The sequence below is a fragment of the Lacerta agilis genome, chromosome 4, assembly GCF_009819535.1.
Source record: "Lacerta agilis isolate rLacAgi1 chromosome 4, rLacAgi1.pri, whole genome shotgun sequence".
In the NCBI taxonomy this organism is placed as follows: domain Eukaryota; kingdom Metazoa; phylum Chordata; class Lepidosauria; order Squamata; family Lacertidae; genus Lacerta; species Lacerta agilis.
The window spans coordinates 24,170,481-24,178,194 of record NC_046315.1 but is presented as its reverse complement, the minus strand read 5'-3'; positions in this window follow the sequence as shown (position 1 = coordinate 24,178,194).

Sequence of the window (7,714 nt, the reverse complement as noted above, 5' to 3'; positions counted from 1 at the left end):
CTGACACTTGCAAAAGGAAAACGGAGGTTTTCGTGTGCCGGTACTGCTGCTTTTGCTTCTGAAGAAGAGTTGCAGCCCGCTGAATGGTGAAGCAGGTTGCCGGATCTCTTCAACTCCCACCCGTGAATCTATTTGTGAATAAAATGCTCCATCCCTTGACACGAACCTGCACAAATTGGTGGTGCCTGCTTCCCAGTTGTTGCCATGTTTGTTCAAAAGCAAGTCCCATTCATTGCAATATTTACTCTGAAGTAATTACGCTTTGAATTGTAATTTAAGGCTTAGAACTAGCGCCGTCTAGTGTCATGAAAGTGTGAAATGCCAGGAACTGACAATGAGTGGAACGCCGATCTCTGCCACTGATTTACTCTTCAAAATTTAGCAAAATATTTATGTTCTTTGTCTCAGTGGACCTGAAAAGCTGCAACACTTTGTTATAACAGTACCAGCATTCCTATTTGTTGATCATTCACATGGCGCTCTTAAACCCTAAAATACTTTATTATCTCCACTCTTTATTGTTCCTACATCAGCCCTGCAAGATGAGTAATTAATTTCCTTTCCCCATTTTAAAGATAGAAAACGAAGAGCGATATATAAAAAAGCAGGATCTGAATAAAACCTCAGCCAGCCCCAAAATGTACACTGTCAGCTTTCCATTAACCTCTGAGTTCTTAAGAGGTCGGTTACTGAAAACTCCTGCAGGACCTAATCTAAATGGTTGGGTTTGTGTTTTTTTTTAAGTCAATGGAAACTCTCCAGTTTACTTACCTTGAAATTGGACATTGCTCCTTAACTCTCCTAAAGACTCTCATTGATTACATAGGGCTTTGTAGCTTGGAATGACGCATTAGAAAATACCAGGACACACATATTGTTCGAGCAATTTTATTTCTTTCTTCTGGTGTGCAAACCTAACTAAACATGGGCTCAGACCTTTTTTTTAATGGATTCAGCAGAATTCTCATTGCCGGAAATGTATTTTCAGAAGTGAAAATGCTTGTGGCTATGGAGGAGGGCAAGGAACTAGGGTCATTCTCCATAGGTTGTTCCAATAGTGTCATAGTAAATAATATGCTTGCACAAAAGATGCTTCTAGGCTACTTTCTAAAATAGTAACAGTACTTGTCCATCAGCTAGGAAGCTGGAATTTGGCACATATAATTCTGCTATATAGAAAAGCAGTCTGAAAATGGGGCATTTATTTGAATCCCTCTATCAAAATCGGGGACATGTCTTAATTTCTAGTGTTCTGGACTTTACAGGCACACTTTTCGGAGTGGCACGTGATGTGTCCTCAGCAGCCGCATGCATTGTTTAAAAATAACAACAGCTGCTTGACCCTTCATTGGAAGAGCCATCCATCTTTGCAGGAATTGATGGGCATTCTGTTTTTCTCTCAGGGGAAAGAAGGACAAAGTGTCACCTCTATTATGTGGGGACCCAAGTTTACTCAAGTTCTGTCTCGTCTTTCCGGGGGAATTGAAAGACAAGCCAACCATCAATAGCTCTGGGGTTAACACGGGTGCAAGCATTTGCCTAAAAGAAGGTTGGCGGACTGTCAGGTCTGCCTCAAATGGATTCCTTCAGTAGTTTTTAAAAATTATAATTCAGGAGGAACTTCCTTGGGATTGACTCACAAAACACACTGCAGGAGAGGGCCTGTAGGGAAACTGACGTTTGGGCGTATATGACAAAGACCACTAACTGCCCTTATCAGAAAGACCATGCACCAACGTGCACCACACCTAACTGGGTGTAGTGAGAATCATATACAGACAGGCCCATTGATCCACGCAGACATGGCATGTTACCTACGTAAGCAAGAAATAAGCCCACCCTACCCATATATGGGACTTCCATATCTTATGGCTGATGAAATGTAGTCCAAATATGATGAAATGTTCCTGTATGCTTTTGTATAAATAAGGCTCTTGCAGCCCAAATAATCATCAGACTCTTTCAAACCACACTGCTGTGAGACTGATCATTTCGCACAGGACGGGCTGGCTCCCGTCAGATGGTGCACCGTGTGAGTGACTTCGGACAGTCACGACGCCTTCGCTTAGGCTCCAGCGCTCACCTCGCCCGGCAAAAGGGTTTCAAGGCGCCTTATCATCCTTCGTGGATCCCTATCATCCTTCGTGGATCTCCGGTGAGTTGCTCCCCCCCCCCATACCTTTAAAAATGGGGCTATCTCTCTCTGCACCACAGAAGAAATTTTTTGATGCATTGAAATTTCTCCTGGCTACTGACAGCCTTGTGGTATTGGACGAAGACTTAAAACTTCTTATTAAAGCTTTGGATGCCCATTGCCCCTGGTATCTTCAAGATGGTTCATGGAACTTAAAAGATTGGGATAAAGTTGGACATTTCTTCCACACCCATTCCCAAATAGACATTCGCATCCTCAACGCATGGTGCAAAGTTTACAAGGCTATTTCCACCCTGAGCCCTGTTAATATACTTTTGGCTGCTGCCCCCCCGACGATTTCTCCTTTACCAACTGCTCAAGTGTCCATATCTCCAGCCCTGCCCTCACCTCCTCTGCAGGCTGATGTGCTTCCCAAGGCCCCGGAGGTGTCCAATTCATCTGCTGCAGCACCCCTCCTGCCTTTTGATGTCTCTATGCCCGCAGCAATCCTCAATAATGCAGCCCAGGCTGCCCATCAGGCTGCTGTTGGCGCGCTTGCTGCAGGTGCTGCACCCCCCCCTGCTCCCGTCCTTTTGACACAACAGGACGTAGTCAATGGACTTACTGGGGAGGGCAATTTTCTAACCATTCAGCAACAATTGGGGCTTGCTCCCTCATATTGGGAAGCCACTGCTGCCACAGCCCAGGCAGTTCTGACTGTTGTTTCTGATGCAAAAACAGAAAAGGGAGGGCGCTGGGGCAGTGCGCTCCAAGGATCCTCAGAACCTTATGGGACATTAATTGATCGCTTATACAATGCCCCTAAACGCCAAGTGCAGGATGAGGCAGCACAAGAAGTCATTGTCCGCCAGTTAGCGTTTGACAATGCCAATAAGGACTGCAAGCAAGTGTTGTGCCCTCTGTTGACTACCCCCAACATTGCAAAAGAAAAGATTCAGGAGGACTTAAATGTTACCATGATGCAAGAAGAGCTGACTGTTGCAAAGGAAAAAATTCAGCGTACCTTGCCAATCACCTATTTGGGAATGGACTTAGTGGCAAAAGGCAGACGCCGTGCTCTGGCTCTTACTGGCATGGACTTACAAACAGTGTATTTGCCATTTTCCCAGGAAGAGGTCAACCACCTGATGATGGCTGCTACCCATGCCCAAATTGCCTTTGCTGACTTTGTGGGTCACATTTCTCATAATCCACCTAAAGACCCTAGACTGTCTTTTCTGACTGACCTTCGCTATGTATTGGATTCTTCCTTTTCCCCTCTCCCCCTACCATCCGCTCTTACTCTTTTCACAGGATGGTACCAAGATTCGGGGGGTGGTGGTGTGGGAGGAGGGGGGTGTCTGGCATAGCTTGTACACCACAGATCAGACCTCAGCACAATGCTCTGAGCTCACGGCGGTCATTCTGGCTTTCCAATCCTTTGATTCTAAACCTTTCAACCTTGTGGTAGATTTTCAATATGTGTACAATTTGTTGACAATTTTGCCCTATATCACGCCTGCTATAAGATGATAATTTGTTTGCATTGTTTTCTGTTCTACAGAATTTGATTCAGCAGCGCAGTCATAAGTTTTATGTAGCTCACCTTTGGTCGCATACACCATCCAGGGTATTTGGCTGAAGGTAATGCTCATGCTGATAAGGCCTTGAGGCCTGATGTTTTCTCTCTGTTCACCGACTCTTTGTCTAGCCATTCGATTTTCCATCAGAATGCAAAGGTTTTAGCGAAATCTTTTGCTATACCCATTTCTCAAGCCCAAGACATTGTGTCACAATGCATGGTGTGTTCTAAATCACCCACAGTAATACCTTTTGATGCAGTCAACCCTAGGGGCTCGCATCCCCTAGCGGTTTGGCAAATGGATGTTACCCACACCCCTGATTTGGCTCCCTTTTCAAAGGTGCATCTCACTGTTGACACTGCCTATGGCTTTATTTGAGCGACCCCTCTGAAAGGGAAAAACATTCGCCACACTATACAGCATCTTCTGCATTGCTTTTCTGTTATGGGCAAAACCCCAGTCCCTGAAAACAGATAATGGTTCTGTTTATATCTCTCGTTCCTTTTCTGATTTTTGCTCTCTTAAGACCCTCCTTCACAAACAGTTGGGAGGCCGCTCGGCTGTGATCTCAGAAATACCTAATATTGTTCACTAAGTGCTGTTTACCTTAAATCATCTGTTGTACCCTCATAATAGGAATCATACACCTGCGGAAGTTCATTTTCAGAAGGAAAAGGTGTTGCAGTGCTCTTTAGTGTCTTACAGGTCGCTTCCTGATCCTCAGTGGAAAGGCCCAAACTTCCTGGTGTCCTGGGGACGCGATTTGCTAGCAGCAGCAGATACCACCATTTCTACAAAATTATGCTGAAGGCCGCCCCTGCCTTGCCCCTGGACTGCGCTTTCTCTCTGCTGGACCACAGGCACCCCTGTGTGGGTGGATCAGTGGCCCTTGCCTAAGGAGAAGCTTGCAGTGGCGGCCCAACTCATTGCAGAACAACTCATTGCAGAACAACTTGCCCTGGGGCACATTGAACCTACTATCATTCTCACCCTTATTGCCCCCTGCGAACATTGTGAAACATCGCCCTCGCCATACTGCCCTCTTGAGGAAAAACCGACGGCCAAAACCCTATCATAATATTTGGAGTAATAATATATTTGTTAAAGACATCACTCATTTTGCTGATATGTTAAATTCCTCTGATTGTTGGCTATGTATGCATATTCCTCCTCAGTCGAGATGATCTGGCATTTTATTGCATGATATTCCCATTAATGAGTCTAATTTTGAGTCCTATTGTTTTTGGTTTAATCACAGTGCAGTAGATTCTTGGGACACTATCCTTATTGTAATCCTTATTGTTAATGGCTCCTTTTGCTTTCTTAATGTCACCACCATGAGCGGTAGGCCTAAGGTAGCAATGAATTTACAGGGATCTCCACCGCCTCGCCAACTGGACAGAGGCTTTGTTTAATTCCCCCATTTTAGCTTTGAAATTGATTAATAATGAAATGTCAGAAATTAGAGAGGTCGCTTTATATATTCGTTATGCTTTAAACATTATATTAACTTCTAAGGAAGGAGTTTGTGTTTTAATACATTCTCATTGTATGTATGTATATTTCCAATCAAGCACCTAATATTTCAGCCACCATTAATTACATGGAAGAAATGATTGCCCTTAATCCACTGAATCCTCCCGATGGTTTTGACCCTTGGGAGTGGCTAACATCTTGGCTCCCCAATGGTGTCAGGTTGCGGAAATTGCTTATGATTATTGTATTGATTATTGTTTTATTAATTTGCTGTTGTATTCAATGCCTTCCCTCCCTGCTTAACCAATGCATGATTTGGTGGAACAGACCTCGTCCCTCCTCCAAGCTCACTAGAGGGGTCTACGTAGCATGGTATAAACGCCTAGGAAGTACTGTGTATAACTCTGATTAAAGGTATTCTCATATAAAACAAAGTAAGAGGGAATGTAGGGAAACTGACGTTTGGGCGTATATGACAAAGACCACTAACTGCCCTTATCAGAAAGACCATGCACCAACGTGCACCACACCTAACTGGGTGTAGTGAGAATCATATACAGACAGGCCCATTGATCCACGCAGACATGGCATGTTACCTACGTAAGCAAGAAATAAGCCCACCCTACCCATATATGGGACTTCCATATCTTATGGCTGATGAAATGTAGTCCAAATATGATGAAATGTTCCTGTATGCTTTTGTATAAATAAGGCTCTTGCAGCCCAAATAATCATCAGACTCTTTCAAACCACACTGCTGTGAGACTGATCATTTCGCACAGGACGGGCTGGCTCCCGTCAAGGGCCTTGTGCAGATACCATCTCATCAGGAGGTCTGCTGCCTATGCTGTAGGAAGGAGGCCTCTAATGTGGTGGCACCTACTCTCTGGAACTCCCTCCTGACCATATCAGACAGGCATCATCTCTATCTTTTCAAAGTCTATTGAAGACTTTCTTTTCTCAACAAACCTTTTAAGAGGAGGCTTTGTTTGTTTGTTTTAAACCGCTGCCTGTGTCTGCATTAGAACTGAAAGCGTTTCTATATATGTTTTTCTTGTTGATGGTTTTCTTTTTAAATTGCTCTGTGATTATTATTATTATTATTATTTTAAAAAGGGAAGTGGGTTCATAAATGAAAATAAGCAGATAAGTAGTAGGAGCAGCCAGGTTACTCAAAGCAGCCTGCCCTTGTCACTTCAGAATGTCATCATGCCTGTCATGTGCAGAAGGCACACATCAATCAGAAGTTTCTACACATGAGTACATACACATACATCCAACTTTCCATCTTCCATCTAGGGCTAGGCAAAGAAGAAGCATGATCACTGCTAACACATTCTAGCTAAGCAAAAGCACCTGAAGAGGTGGCAAACTGCACCTGTGAGGGGTGTGGCCTGGTTAGGGTGCTTGACCTTGGGACAGCTCCAGGGATCAGATAGGGAGACCCACATCTGACTCCCAGGCCTGAGGATCCCCTGCTCTAGTGCAAGCTGGCTTATGGGAGTCTTCAAAGGATGTTACCGTCACGACATCTTTAGGGAGAGGGTGGCCCTGTGGTCTAAACCACTTAGCCTTTTGGGCTTGCTGATCAGAAGGTTGGCGGTTTGAATCTGCACAATGGGGTGAGCTCTGTCCCAGCTTCTGCCATCCTAGCAGTTCGAAAGCACACCAGCACAAGTAGATAAATAGTTACCACTGTGGCAGGAACGTCTATGGCATTTCCGTGTGCTCTGGCCACAGTACCCGGAAAACTGTGTGTGGACAAACGCCGGCTGCCTTGGCCTGAAGCGAGATGAGCGCCGCACCCTATAGTCACCTTTGACTGGACTTAACTGTCCAGGGGTCCTTTACTTTTACCTTTACCATGGTGAACACTGACATGCCCCAACCAGCAATGACCTCCTCATGTTCTTAAGGAAGTCTAGGATCACTTAAGAAGACGAGGCAAAACGGAAGTCAACCCACAGCAGAATAGTGTTTGAGTTCCATAACCTTTGTTTTCATGAGAGGTTGTTGGCAAGGGCCAGTGAGGATTCAAATTCTGGCTGTGGTGTGAAAAGGTCACTAGATGGCAGTGTTGGCTCTTACTTGGGAGCCGGACCAGAAAACTCCTTCCAGGTGAGTGGGGAAATTGATGCTTCTTGTTTTCCTTCCACCTCTCAGAACTCACAGCCTGCAGGCCTCAGCCCAAGTACTAGTTTAGGTGGGTGGGGTGCAACAACAAACTGGTTTGAGACATAAGGCACTTGTGCAGCTGAACAGGATCAATGGAAAGATCAAGTTGTCTGTTTGGAACATATGAATGGGCGGCCAACATGAACGCAGCTTTCATGAGTGGATGTCGGTAGCAGACGTGAAACATGGTTTTGACAACATATCATACCTGGCATGCTGTGTTGGTCACCGCTCCCATGGATCTGTTGGATCTGGGAGACCAGGGTTCAAAATCCTCACTCGGCCATGAAGCTCACTGGATGAGCTTTGGCCAGTTACCATCTCTTGGCCTAACCTACCTCGCAGG